This window comes from Xyrauchen texanus, chromosome 27 (assembly GCF_025860055.1).
Source record: "Xyrauchen texanus isolate HMW12.3.18 chromosome 27, RBS_HiC_50CHRs, whole genome shotgun sequence".
NCBI classification, from domain to species: domain Eukaryota; kingdom Metazoa; phylum Chordata; class Actinopteri; order Cypriniformes; family Catostomidae; genus Xyrauchen; species Xyrauchen texanus.
This window is the reverse complement of record NC_068302.1, coordinates 10,189,319-10,203,542: the sequence shown is the minus strand read 5'-3', so window position 1 is coordinate 10,203,542 and position 14,224 is coordinate 10,189,319.

The following is a 14,224-nucleotide window of genomic DNA, read 5'->3' as shown; positions in this document are numbered from 1 at the left end:
ATTTCTTGATCTGTACATCTGTCAGTACTAGGATTTTGTTAGTCAGTGGATAAATACATGGATCACTTACTTGTAATCAGAATGACTGATTGGTCTCATGGTAAAGTTTCTAATCCACCCTAATAAAACTTGTATTAATCTTTAAGGCAAAAAGTGGTAGGGACATGTCCCACCAGTCCCATACCTAAATTACACCTAAGCGAGTCTGGATTAACTTTATGCTGCCTTTATGTTTGGACCCCATTGCTTTGCATTGTATGGACAAAAACACATATCATGTGAATTGCAAAATTGTTATTTGTGTTCCACAGAAGAAATAAAGTCATAAGAGTTTGAGACGGAATAAGGGTGAGTAATAGACAAGAGAATTTTCGTTTTTGTGTGAACTATCCCTTTAACTCTTTCAAATGTATGGTCGATTCTTTCCAAAGATTTCAGAAGACAAAAACTCCACAAAACATTAGTTGTGGAAAATTAGATGTGATCAAGCAGCTTTATACAGCTTTATACTCTGCATGCCATTACAGAGACTGCAAGTCTATTCATCACATACAGACTAGTTTTCATTCTCGTCAAAAATAAAATATGGTGCTATACTGTGAATAAGGTCTATTATGACATGATTGGATGTCATAATAGATAACAGTTACCTCCAGAAGTAAATGTTAACTTTAATACTATGTGTTTAAATTCATACTAAACGTTTGAGGCATACAACGCAGTGTGTAAATACATTTATTTTTGTATTTAATTTTTTTTATTGAAAAAAAAAAAAACAATTAAGGGTTTGACAATACCAAAGAAAGTACTAAGAAAATAAAAGCCTATTCCACCATAAAACTGGCGTTTGTTGATGAATGAGAAATGCAAGTAGATTCTGGACTCTAGAGGGCGTTGTTTGACCAAGAAACAGCCAAAGGTTCAGCGGACCATGTGTAGTACCAGTTTAGTGTTTCACAAATACAGTTCTCTCTCTAGTCTCTTTCTCTCTCTATTTTCTAAGATATATTAATAAGACCCTTGGTGAATTAGAGTGTGCAAAATGTATTATGAATCTAGATGTGACATGCCAGTTAGTCTTTGCTAAAGTGAACACATTGCCTACGAGTGAGATGTTTTAAACTAGAAACTCAGAGCACACAGTCTCTACAGACTAAATCTAGCTCCTCCTCCAGGAAAGTAAAACAGAACAGACTTTAGAATCTAGAATGAACAGATTGAATGCCAGACTCAATCCAAAAAAACAACGCCAAAATGGCTCAAACATGTAACTCCAAAAGAGAATACAAACACAGAAGAACAGATTCTTAGAAAGCAGGTCCAGCAGATTTATAATGCTTTCTAGTGTCTCTTTCACAGCAGATGTTCTCTTTAATTTTAATAACAAAACCAAATGCTTTATGTGTCTCCAGGTCTTCTGTGTGGCCTCTTAAAGAACAAGTTCACCCAAAAATGCTGTTATTATTTACTCACACTCATATCTTTCCAAACTAGTATGACTTACTTTCTTCTGTGGAACTCAAAAGATGATGTTTAGCAGAATGTACATGCTGTTCTTTTCCATACAATTAAAGTAAATAGTGACCAAAGAGCTGATGTACAGTTGTTTGTCCATTACCGTTGTAAATATGAGCAAAGAAGGCTGTGAAAAATGTGTCTTAATTGTTTATCCTTTTGAGCGTTCATTCAAAATATTCACAAAAATCTATCATCTAATGAATATCTAAAGATTGATAAAAAAAAACAAACAAAAAAAAAAAACAATCTGTTTGTCAAATGTACACTGGAAGCCAAAAGTTTGGAATAATGTACAGATTTTGCTCTTATGGCAAGAAATTGGTACTTTTATGCACCAAAGTTGCATTCAACTGATCACAATGTATAGTCAGGACATTAATAACCTGAAAGATTACTATCACAATTTGAAAAATAAATTCAGAACTTCTTAAACTACTTCAAAGTGTTCTCATCATAAAATCCTCCACATGCAGCAATGACAGTTTTGCAGATGCTTGGTATTCTAGCTGTCAGTTTGTCCAGATACTCAGGTGACCTTTCACCCCACACTTCCTGTAGCACTCACCATAGATGTGACTGTCTTGTCAGGAACTTCTCACACACCTTACAGTCTAGCTGATCCCACAAAAGCTCAATGGGGTTAAGATCCATAACACTCTTTTCCAATTATCTGTAGTCCAATGTCTGTGTTTCTTTGCCCACTCTAGCCTTTATTTTTGTTTTTCTGTTTCAAAAGTGGCTTCTTCTTTGCAATTCTTCCCATAAGTCCTGCACCTCTGAGTCTTCTCTTCACTGTTTTACATGAAACTGGTGTTGAGCGGGTAGAATTAAATGAAGCTGTCAGCTGAGGACACGTGAGGGGTCTATTTCTCAAACTAGACTCTGATGTACTTATCCTCTTGTTTAGTTGTACATTTGGCCTTCCACATCTCTTTCTGTCCCTGTTAGAGGCAGTTGTCCTTTGTCTTTGAAGACTTTAGTGTACACCTTTGTATGAAATCTTTAGTTTTATTTATTTTTTTGGCAATTTCAAGCATCGTATAGCCTTTATTCCTCAAAACAATGATTGACTGACAAGTTTCTTTTTTTTTTTTGACCTAATATTGACCTTAACAGATGCCAGTATATTTATTGCATGCTGTAGCAACTCAAAAACAAACACAAAGACAATGTTAAGCTTCATTTAACAATCCAAATAGCTTTCAGCTGTGTTTGATATAATGGCAAGTGATTTTCTAGTACCAAATGATCAATTTAGCATGATTACTCAAGGATAAGGTGTTGGAGTGATGGCTGCTGGAAATGCACCCTGTCTAGATTTGATCAAAATGACTTTTTTGAAATAGTGATGGTGCTGTGTTTACATCAATAATGTCCTGACTATAATTCGTGATTAGTCAAATGCCACTTTAGTAAACTGAAGTACCAATTTTCTTCCTTAACAGAAAAATCTGTCCATTATTCCAAACGTTTGGCTGTCAGTGTATGTGTGGCACAATTATTGGTACTCTTTTACACAATACTTTGTGAAACCTCCCTTTGCCAAGATAACAGCTCTGAGTCTTCTCCTATAATGCTGAATGAGGTTGGAGAAGACATGGCAAGTGATCCGGCCACAGAACTCGGTCCCATTTAAAGTTCCAGTAGTGTCTGGCAAACTGAAGATGCTTGAGTTTGTTGTTTGATGAGAGCAGAGGCTTTTTTTCTTGAAACCCTCCTAAGCAACTTGTGGTGATGTAGGTGACTTCTGATTGTAGTTTTGGAGACTTTCTGACACCAAGACCCAACTTATTTCTGCAATTCTCCAGCTGTGATGCTTGGGAGTATTTTTGTCCACTTGAACCATCCTCCTCACCATCCGTAATTATTGCCCTGATGGTGGAAATGGGTATTTTCAATGCTTTGGCTCATTCTTCTAGCTACTTCCCATTTTGTGAAGCTCAACAAGCTTTTACCGCACATCATAACTTGATTCTTTAGTATTGTCCAGTGCGTTACCTCGTATTTAAAACCATGTGAAACAGGAAGGCATGGCTGATCAATTTAATGTTCCTAGTCACCCAGGTGTACTATATTTTTTTAAATATGAATGGGAATATACTTCAGATATATTTTACTCATTTTCTAGGGGTGCCAATAATTGTGGCAAACATGTTTAGGAGAGATTAACACTCACACACTTCAATTAGATTACTTCAATTAAAGGTTAGATTCTTAGAATATTTTGAATGAAATATCAAAGTATAAACAATAAAGACATATTCTTCACAGCCTTCTTTGCTCATATTTACCAAGGGTGGCAATATGTTTGTCCACAAATGTACATCACATTTATAATCTATATCATGCATGGCATAATTTGTTACTGTGACCGAAGATCTTGTAAAACATGCAAATAATCATGTTAATCAATGTTTTCCTTCCTCAGCTGGAGACTAAATAACCCCAGCAGCCTCAAATACTCCAGCAGGCCTAATTATAGTCCTGACATTTACTACCGAAAACAATCCCTCTTATTCTTCATCTGCATTTCCTTCTTTAAATTCAAATGGTTGTAAACTAAACTTTAAGAGGCAGTCTTGGGCACACAGCCAAGTGTTACCTGGAGTTGCTAACAGAGACTTTGCAAAATGTAATAAAAGTGTCGATGAAACAATAAATGAAATTGTTATCAGGAAAACATACTGTCTGTATACACTATGAACCCTAATGCTCAATATAATTGTTTGAAGTACGAAAAAATTTAATCATACAAATTAGTTCAAATAAATTAACCTTGATGAGTATTTCAAACTTTCTCTTTCTTTTGAGTTTATGAAACTGACACCTTTTAATAACCTGTATTATTTTATTGGTTTGAGCTCAATGAACTTGTCTCTTTAAATTTACAGGAACTTAAATTGACCTGAAACTGGGCATAGGTTCTCGAAGTATTTACGTTGAGCTTATATGGAAATGTGAAGTTCAGCCAGAGCGCCATTAAAATATATAAATGAGCTTACTCAATATGTCAAGTTAAGAGCAATTAACATGCATGTGTAGTACAAAATCAAAATCTGAAAGTCCTATTTACTTACATTTTGTAGTTTTATTAACTTAAATTTTATGTAACGGATTGGCTCAAATATTTTGAGTTCTGCTAACTTATTCGGGTTTACAGTTGTACATTGTGTCTTTTAACTGCTGTATTACAGTTTAGAGTTCACACCCCCACACACCTAACCTAAAATCATGTAACACCTGTTATTCAGTATGACATATCATACTATGTACAATATTCAACCATTTGAAATCAATTATTCCCATCGGCAATAACCACACATGAATGAACTGTTCTGTTAATCAGCAAAATGAATATGTCATTTTTTTCCTCCTCTTTAAGAGACACAATCAGTCTATTAATTTTGCACTTCACCCAAGACCTACTCAAAGGGATTTATGTATTCTTTTGTCTTAATATTATTGTCACAGTAGAGGAATGTAAACACAATGTCAAGTGATTCAGAGACATCAAAGGCATAACCTGGCACGAATGCAAGATCAAAGCAGGGCCCACCGGCAGAAGCTTGGCCAGGGGCCAGTGCTCTCTAATGAGCTGAATTAACATGTATTAATTCTGACCTTGTGAGGAGCAGACAGATGTGTCTTATGAGAGAGAGTTCATCTCACTGTTCTTTGTTCAATAAACATATTTAAAGTGGACGGTCTCCCGTTGTGTCGAACTGGCTGCATGTGATTATTAAATACAGCCCTTAAATGAAAGAGACAGCTTCAGATTCACTGTTTTTTATGGTGAATTCTTTTGCTTTTTAAAATAAGTGCAGTATTTATTTTATTTTTAATTAAAAATATATTCATGAATTATTTTATGTAATGACTCAAAGTGATACATTTGAATAAACTGAATAAATATGAAGAGTTAACCACCACTTTAGGTCGACTGATTTGATAAGACAAGCGGCATTCCAAGACCGCATATATTATGCAACAGCACTGGAACATTTCACTGTTTAAATGTCTCCGCTTTGTCATGCACAATGAGCCACGTGATAAGATGCGAGGATTGACGGTCTCAGAAGCGGAGGCAACTGAGACATGTCCTCCGCCACCTGGATTGAGGTGAGCAACCGCACCACCACAAGGACCTACTAAGTAGTGGGATTTGGGCATTCCAAATTGGGAGAAAAAGGGAATAAAAAAAGAAAAGAAATAGAAGCAAATACTTCTTAGCAATAAGCATGCTAATGTGTGCTAATTCTAGTTAAATGTTAGCTAATTAGCATAAATCAATAATATGAAATCACTTTAAAGCTACTTAACTGGGTCATTTAAAAATAACTTTATTCCATTATGTTGAAATTACATGTGCTAATCCAAGAGGAAAAAATGTGTTGATGTAACGTAATTGATTCATGTGGAACCGATGTACATGATTAAATCATGTAAATTAAAAGCGTTTTTTAGTGTGTACTCTCTGCTTGATCCTGCTTTGTTTTCTTTTGGAACTGCACTGAAAAATTGTTGGTTTAACTTAATTCAATTGTGGACATTGATTCCACACAATGAAATTGAGTTTCTTTGAAATGAAATTAAAATGGAGGCTTTACTCAAAAACTTAATGTAGCAAAAACCTAAATGAATGGAGTTAATACAACTTAAATTGGATCTGTTCGAATAACTCTTTGGAAACTTGCAGCTTGCTGCTACAAACAACAAACACATTAGCATATTATAAACTGTATATGTTTTGTACTGTATAACAAATATAGTGTTGCTGAGATTTTACAGATCCAGAAGTTTTTGCTTCATGAGAAAAGCAATACACACTGAACTTTCAGTATAATGTAAATTGGGTTGTCATCTGTCCCATAAAATATGGGATTGTTCGTATATATATATATATATATATATATATATATATATATATATATATATATATATATTTAAATATTTATCATAAAAAATATCAAATGTCAAATGTCAAAGTAAAATTATAAACACATGAAAGATAAAAAAATATTTATTACATATTTAAACAACAAAAATAAACATCAAATCCAGAAAGTTCTTTTCAACTAAGAATTGAATTTCAACTTAATTGTAAACTGCTAAAGCAATGAAGTGAACCACAATTAAATAATGTCTGAGCTCATAAGGTAAACACAGAATCCTGCTGTGCCCGCAACTCCAGCGGAGTTAACAAGCACTTTTCCAAGAATTGACTTGGAGAAAACAAGCTTGGGAGAATAATCACAGATATCCTGGCTCCAGCCAATCTCTCTAACAGGCCAGTCATATTAAAGTCACTCACCCTGGCACGCTGTTGGTCGCATTGCATGCGTGCTTGTGTGTTTGTGGGTGTATGGAGAATAGGCCTGCGCATCAGAGTCCTATCCTTAAGGAGCCAGGCCTTTTTTGTGTCTGACAACTCATTACCTTTAATTTGGTTGATGGGTCTAGAGCTAAGGGTACACACAGACACACGGGGCCCCAGAGAGCATTGCAGGGCCCGGGATGATGCAAGGCATATTTCTTGCTTCTCTAATGACTGCCGAGCAAAATAAAATATAAGCTTTAGTGTGTATCTGTGTGTGTGTGTGTGTGTGTGTGTGACTGACAGGCCTGTGCCTCACCTGAGGGCATAGAGGGAAATGAGCACTCAACGTGTGTCAACCTGTCCCGTATTAAATCATATGGGAACTAACACACACTGTAAGGCATGATTAAGCAATTAGTGAAAATGATGGATTGAATATCCTCATACTTGACTTGATTGACTATCACTGGGTGTGTGAGGGAGGTTGTTCAACTTGCTGGATGGAGATGACCTGAATCTTATCATCGCACATAATTGCAGTGCGATATATTAGTGTACACACAGACACATTAATGATTACACCAGGGGAGGCAGGAAGGCTAAGTATTTTAGGACTGTTGAGGACAACTAAGCATTGGTGGGTCTAAGTTCACCATGGTCAAGATGAATTCTGAGGCACAACTGTTTGAATGTAAATTCAAACATGCAGAGCTGATTTACATCGATGGGGATTTTATGCTTTTTAACAGATTTGAGGATTTCAGGGCCATTATTTACCTCGAAAGTGAGGGAGTCTGAATCATTTAGTTTATTTGAACAGTTTGTTCAATGCACTGGTAAAAAATTAATCTCATGGTCACTGATATTCAAGCATGACATATTGCATGCTATAAAGCGTTCCAATAAAGTCAAACATACACTCACTGACCACTTTATTAGGTACACCTGTACAACTACTTATTCATGCAATTATCTAATCAGCCAATCGTGTGGCAGCAGTGCAGATAATATCACGCAGATACGGGTCAGGAGCTACAGTTAATGTTCACATTAACCATCAGAATGGGGAAAAAAATATGATCTTTTGGATTTCGACCATGGCATAATTGTTGGTGCCAGACGGGCTGGTTTGAGTATTTGTGTAACTGCTGATCTCCTGGGATTTTTACACACAACAGTCTCTAAAACGTACTCTGAATGGTGCCAAAAACTAAAAAGAGCGGCAGTTCTGGGATAGAAACACCTTGTTAATGAGAGAGGTCAACAGAGAATGACCAGACTGGTTCGAGCTGACAAAAAGTCTACGGTAACTCAGATAAACACTCTGTACAATTGTAGTGAGCAGAATAGCATCTCAGAATGAACAACACATCGAACCTTAATGCGGAGGGGCTACAACAGTAGTAGACCACGTCGGGTTCCACTTCTGTCAGCCAAGATCAGAATGCTGAGGCTGTAGTGAGCTCAGGCTCACCAAAACTGGACAGACTGACAAAACATAGCTTGGTCTGATTAATCTCGGTTTCTGCTGGTCTTCTGCTGTTGTAGCCCATTTTTATAATTATATTGTGAATATAGACACCACTGAAGGGCGTTGTTAGGCATAAATTGAAGCTATACAAAGTTATACAAATGCAGGAATCTCCTGACTAGTGTTGTCACGGTACCACAATTTCAGTAGTCGGTACCGATACCAGTGAAATTTCACAGATCTCGATACCAATTTCGATACCTCAGCATAAATATGCTAAAATGACAATGTGCTATTGAACACACCTGTTTAGCCGATTTAAAAAGTTACATACTGTAAATAATACATTCAAGAAATCCATGTTTCCTTCATGTGTTTCTCAATCATGGACGCATTGCTTAAGTGTTTGTATGTGGCGCCCTACTGAAATCTGTTTTATTTTTTACCAAATCATGTTTTATATTTCATACTGTGCTTTGGTACCAGATTGAGTACCGACACAGTACTACCAGTACTGCAGAAACACTGGAATCGTTCCATCTTTTTTTATTTTAGTATTGACTTGGTACCGAAGTACTAAGACTTTTGACAACACTACTCCTGACCTCTTGTTCTTTTATTTCTGTTGTTGACGTGTACTGTACATCCACTGTTGTTGTTTCCAAATTCATCTCCTGTTGTTTATCGATGATTACATCTTCTAGCGCTTCTTTGTGAGACCAATGGCTCAAATGGGAGTGTTGCCACCTTGTGGACCCAAATATTTCCAGGCGCATGCACATTCTGAACGTTCAAAGACACACGGTTCGATAAATCAGGCTGCGCCTGTTGTCAAGTGTGAACTTGTTGTGCTATACTCTATTGTCCTGGCATTAATAAAAAGACAATCTCAACACTTCTGCAATGTGGTTTTAATAAGCTGCTGAGGGAGTGACAGTAAATTTGGCATCTATCTATCTTTCTTTCTTCTGACTGCCATACTCTATCACCCTCTATTTTTCCCCCTCTTTTAGTAAGTCATATAATAGCAGATGTTTTCTTTTGCTGGAGCAAATGACAAGCAGTGTTGTGTAGGATCCTCAAAAATGGGAATGAACTACAAAGTACTACTGACTTCACTAAAATCGTTTTCAGATTACTTTACTGAGTACAGTAACTAATTATTTTCTACTCTGATTACACCCAATACTTATAGCAACGCAAAAATAATATTTGGTTCCCCATTTACCTCTATATTCAACCGTTCAGTTCAGACTCATTACATGTTGAACTTGTCTGAAAGAGTCAGTGGTTGCGTCCAAAAGCTAAGAGAGCGGACTCACTGCCCAGTCAGTCAATGACTTCACAGACAAAGTTTTGTGTATGAAGATATCTCATTAGGGAACTAGTTTCAGAAAGCATTCCAAGGCACCATCATGTCATGTCTAATGATCTAAACCATTTTAAGTGAGCTTTAGAGATAACCAGCAAATATTCCGTAACTACAATGCTTAAATCTTTGGAGAACATTGAGTTACAAATTCAAAAATGGAAAAACTGGACATTTCTAAATGAATATATTTCTTTCAACAGCTTCTTTGGAAGCCAATTTTATTAGTTGAAACAACCAGCGAAACCCATACGCTATCCTGTCTTTAAAAACAGACCTCTCGATTGACAGGTTAGTCAAACATTATATTTGAGATTTGGACATGCCTTGATGCCTTTCTGCCTCTGCATGAAGCCTGTGAAGGCAACATTTTCCAGCCTTTGGCCACAGCCAGTGAGTTGTTGACCTGAAAACCACTCATGAACGAATTGTTTGTTACCGGTTCAACTGATTCATTGAAAAGATCTGACTCAAAAGAACGATTCGCTGACAAATCAGACTTCGCTATAGAGCGCAACAGTCTGGTTCCGGAAGTAAAAATCTATTTGTTTTTTCCATAGACAAATAGATTTTAAACGATCACTTATAAACCTTTAAAGACAGACCCAGCTTGAACTCTGTGGTTGTTCATCAATGGTATATTCCTTGTTTATTCCTTTAAGAAACTTTATTTCTTAAAAATCATGTTTAATAATGGAACTGGTGAACAAATACACTAATCATGGTGCAGCAGAGAGAGATCCACCAGTCAGAGAACAGCAACAAAGCCTGCCAAACAATTCCAGAAGCAAGCGCCTACTTCCATGGCTGTGTTCCACTTCAAAATCACTAAATAAATCCACAAATGGACCCTTTTCACACATCCGCGTTTGTGAAGTGGAAGTCGTCTTAGTTGGATAAACTTGAATGATGGTGAATGGGGGACCAAAGCTAATTAAATATGTTCTTACCCATTTGCTCCAACAGCAAAAGAAAAAATCAATGACTACACTTTAACAGTTTTGCACAAGAATATAAAAATATAGAGCGCAGGATAACAGCAGTAAGAAGAGATAAACAGGACACATTTTCTGTCACTCCCTCTGCAGCTGTATTAGAAGCCTCATCGCAGCTATGGTAACTGATTTTTAAAAAGTATTCCACGTTTGTGAAAGTGGATGGACAAGAATTTTTTATGGTCCAAAAAGCATATTTAGTCAGCATCAGCGTAATCAACGTATCGATACGTTTGTGTGAAAAACAAATCGCCAATTAAAATGTTTTTAACTTTAACTCAGTGTTTCCGCCAGCTCTCTGTAACTATTTGAATTGACCTAACTCTCGCGTGAAGTATGTTCCTCTGTGGTAAACAGAGCGGAACTTCTGAATTCTCGCATGAACGCACCAACATGATGACGTCACATGACAGTGACGTGAGGCATTTAGTGGAGGCATTTTACAGGAAGCGATTTTTTAAGTTAATAAAGCTTTAATAGCGATTCTTTTTTCACACAAACGTATAGATTCACTTGAGAAGACATTACTTGATCAGTGGGAGTCGTGTGGATTACTTTGCTGACTATAGCCTAGTTTCCATCCACCTTTCGCACTATTTTGTTATCGACAAAGTGAAAATGCAGAAAATAAAATTGCGACATGTGCCGCCTTCTGCCCGTTTCCATTCAAATGGCCTTTTATCGATAAAAAGGGTGTGCGTGATGACGTCATGCCTAAATACACAGTTTTGGTTTAGCGCAAAATAAATCTGCCCTGAAGCCGTTTCCATTCAGAAATTAGTGTTTATCGCTAATTCACCTCCCATATGTCCCTAATTTTTTTCCTCCGAAGTCTTTGTAAAATGGGGAGATTATTGAGACATTTAATTGAAATTAGTCAGCTTAATGTCATTTTAATTAACAAATAAAAGCAATCAGAAGAGGAATTGCAATCAAACGTGACCTTCTGATAGGACTGTAATATTGGTCTTGATGTTGTGCATATCACAGGTTGGCACCTGTTCCGACCCAAAAGCAGATTGTCATGGCCCTGTTCAAACTGACAACCTGCACCAAGTAGTGGCGGAAACTTTCTGTCTCAGTATAAGGACCATCGATCGATGTGTATATGCTGTGTGCACAGCTATTAAAGAAAAAAAAAATGATGCGGTGTGATATCAGGGTTTACATATATGATACATTCCTGACATTAAATATTTTGAACAATCATCTAATCTAAAGCATCGCCATCACAACTGCATTATGTCCCGCATATTTCTCCAGCAACTTTTAATGACCAACTGAACTGGATTATCATCTAAAATGTATTTTAGCTTCATAATGCAAAATTATATTTTCTGAAGAAGCAGTAAATGTGATCCGAGGTAAAGATGGTAAGAATTAAAACATTTAAAGTTTTAAAATGTTCAAAAGCTTGTTTTCTGAAAGTGAACTCATTGGACAAATAGTTCTGAAAGTTTATAGTCTTGAAAAAACATGTTGAGAACGTCATTCAGCTGAATGTTTTCATCTACAGAACAGGGTAAGGCTAATTTAAGTTTGTGTAAAGAAAAGGCATATATAGGTCTAAAAATATATATAGTTTTGGTTTGGTCATTTATTTTATATAGACAATTTTGCCTGCATTTTTTCAAAAATAAAACTAAACAATAATTTAATAGAATTGGGTTGTAAGTATAATGTAAAAGTATAGTGTACCTAGCGTTGTGTATTTATTCTTAATTTAAAACATCTTTATGCACATAAATTATATGTTTTATGTTTTGTGGGCTAACTCCGTGACTGCCGTCTATTATTTTGAATGGTGTGGAAAAGCAACTTTAATAAATAAACGGATGGATACTGCGATTAAATAAATTAGTGGCCATTCAGTTGTTCAATGTGCACGAGATAATTGTGTTGCACTCCTGGAAGTGTCATGTTTGCAGCCGTAAAGTTCAATCCATAATCATGCACAAGAAATTGTCTTTCAATACTGTCGTCATGATTAACACAGGCTAATGATTGGGGCAAACTCTGTCATGTGATACTACAATTTTGCGTTAATGCCGATTTTATCAACAAATAGTGTTTCCAAACAACTTTTTCGTGACATTTGATGTATCGACATAGATTTTATGCTCTTGAATTAAACTGAAAAATATTATGTCGACATTTGTGACATTTTAGCGATAATGTGCGTTTCCATCAGCTTTATTTTGATGCGCTAAAACATTTTTCGCATGTCCATTCACTGACTTTCCTAAAAATCTTAAATCCTGTTCTGATGAAGAAAGAAAGTCATATACATATTGAATGGCCCGAGGGTGAGAAATTTATCAGCAAATTTTCATTTTTGGGTGAACTAGTCCTTTAAGTAAACAGTGTCGTACATTTATCTTTTTGTCTGATTTACAGATATTGTATTTTTGTACTGTTCACTTCGTGATTCACCTCGGAGCTGGTTAGGTTCATGGCTTAAAACTCTTTTATGAAGAATTGTATTAAAAGCAACTGGAAAAAAAACCCAGACGGCTAAAATATGGGCGGGGTCTGTTGCGCTAGACACGGCGCGACTTCCCCTCAGGAATACGCGGTCTGTCAGGGGTGACAGGACAGCTCCACCCGGTTTCACTGTTGGGAGGGGGAAGCGAAAGGGACCGTTCTTGGCATCTCTCCCCGTTTCTAAAGTCCATATAAAGCAGAGGACTCTACCTTGTGTATTTTCCACTAATTGAAAAGACTAATGAGCTCCCAGGAGCTCCATCCTATTACCTCTCATTTAATTACAGCGCCAGCAGCTAGCCAAACCACAAATAAAGACGAGACGTGAGAAAGCGAGAGTGAAAGATTGGGTCTGACCTGCTTTTGTCGTTGTTTTGGGACTTTACATTCCAGGAAGGAACAGATGTCTATTATTATTTAATTTTTTTCCTAACCGTGTTTATTTTTGGCAGAATATTTTGTTACTCTGTCTCAGCTGTTTACTTTCCAGTGCGGTTTGCCTAAATTCTACCTATTAAAGATTTAACTCCAATTCCGCTCAAATATCAGTGGGGTTACTCGGTACTTAAAATGAGCTTACACATCCTGCAGCTAACTATGTTATCGTTTTATAAAATTGTACTCTATAACAAGGGGTTTCAAATGTTTAGACGCGAAAGATCCGCTAAATATGTTGCAGGGGACACTTTCCTAAAATATATAAATATATCGGTATAGGCCTATTATAAAGACATGTTCATTTAAATAATTTGCAATATTAAATTATTTTAAAAAGCTTTTATATTATCATTGTTATAAAACCAAAATAAATAATATAATAAAGCCCAAATAAATTCAAAAATAACCTAGAAAATATTTACATTAATAGCATATCTCGTTTCTGCCCACTATTAAGCTGCATTAGAGCACCTATTGCCTACTGTTAGATGTATATAAACTCAAAAGAGAAAAAAAATCTGCTGAAAATATTTTGTATTTTACAATAAAATTGTTCCAAAGCAGCTTTACAGAAATAATACAGTAAGCAAGGCAAAAATGGCAAAGATAAACACACTAGAATGTTTCAACAC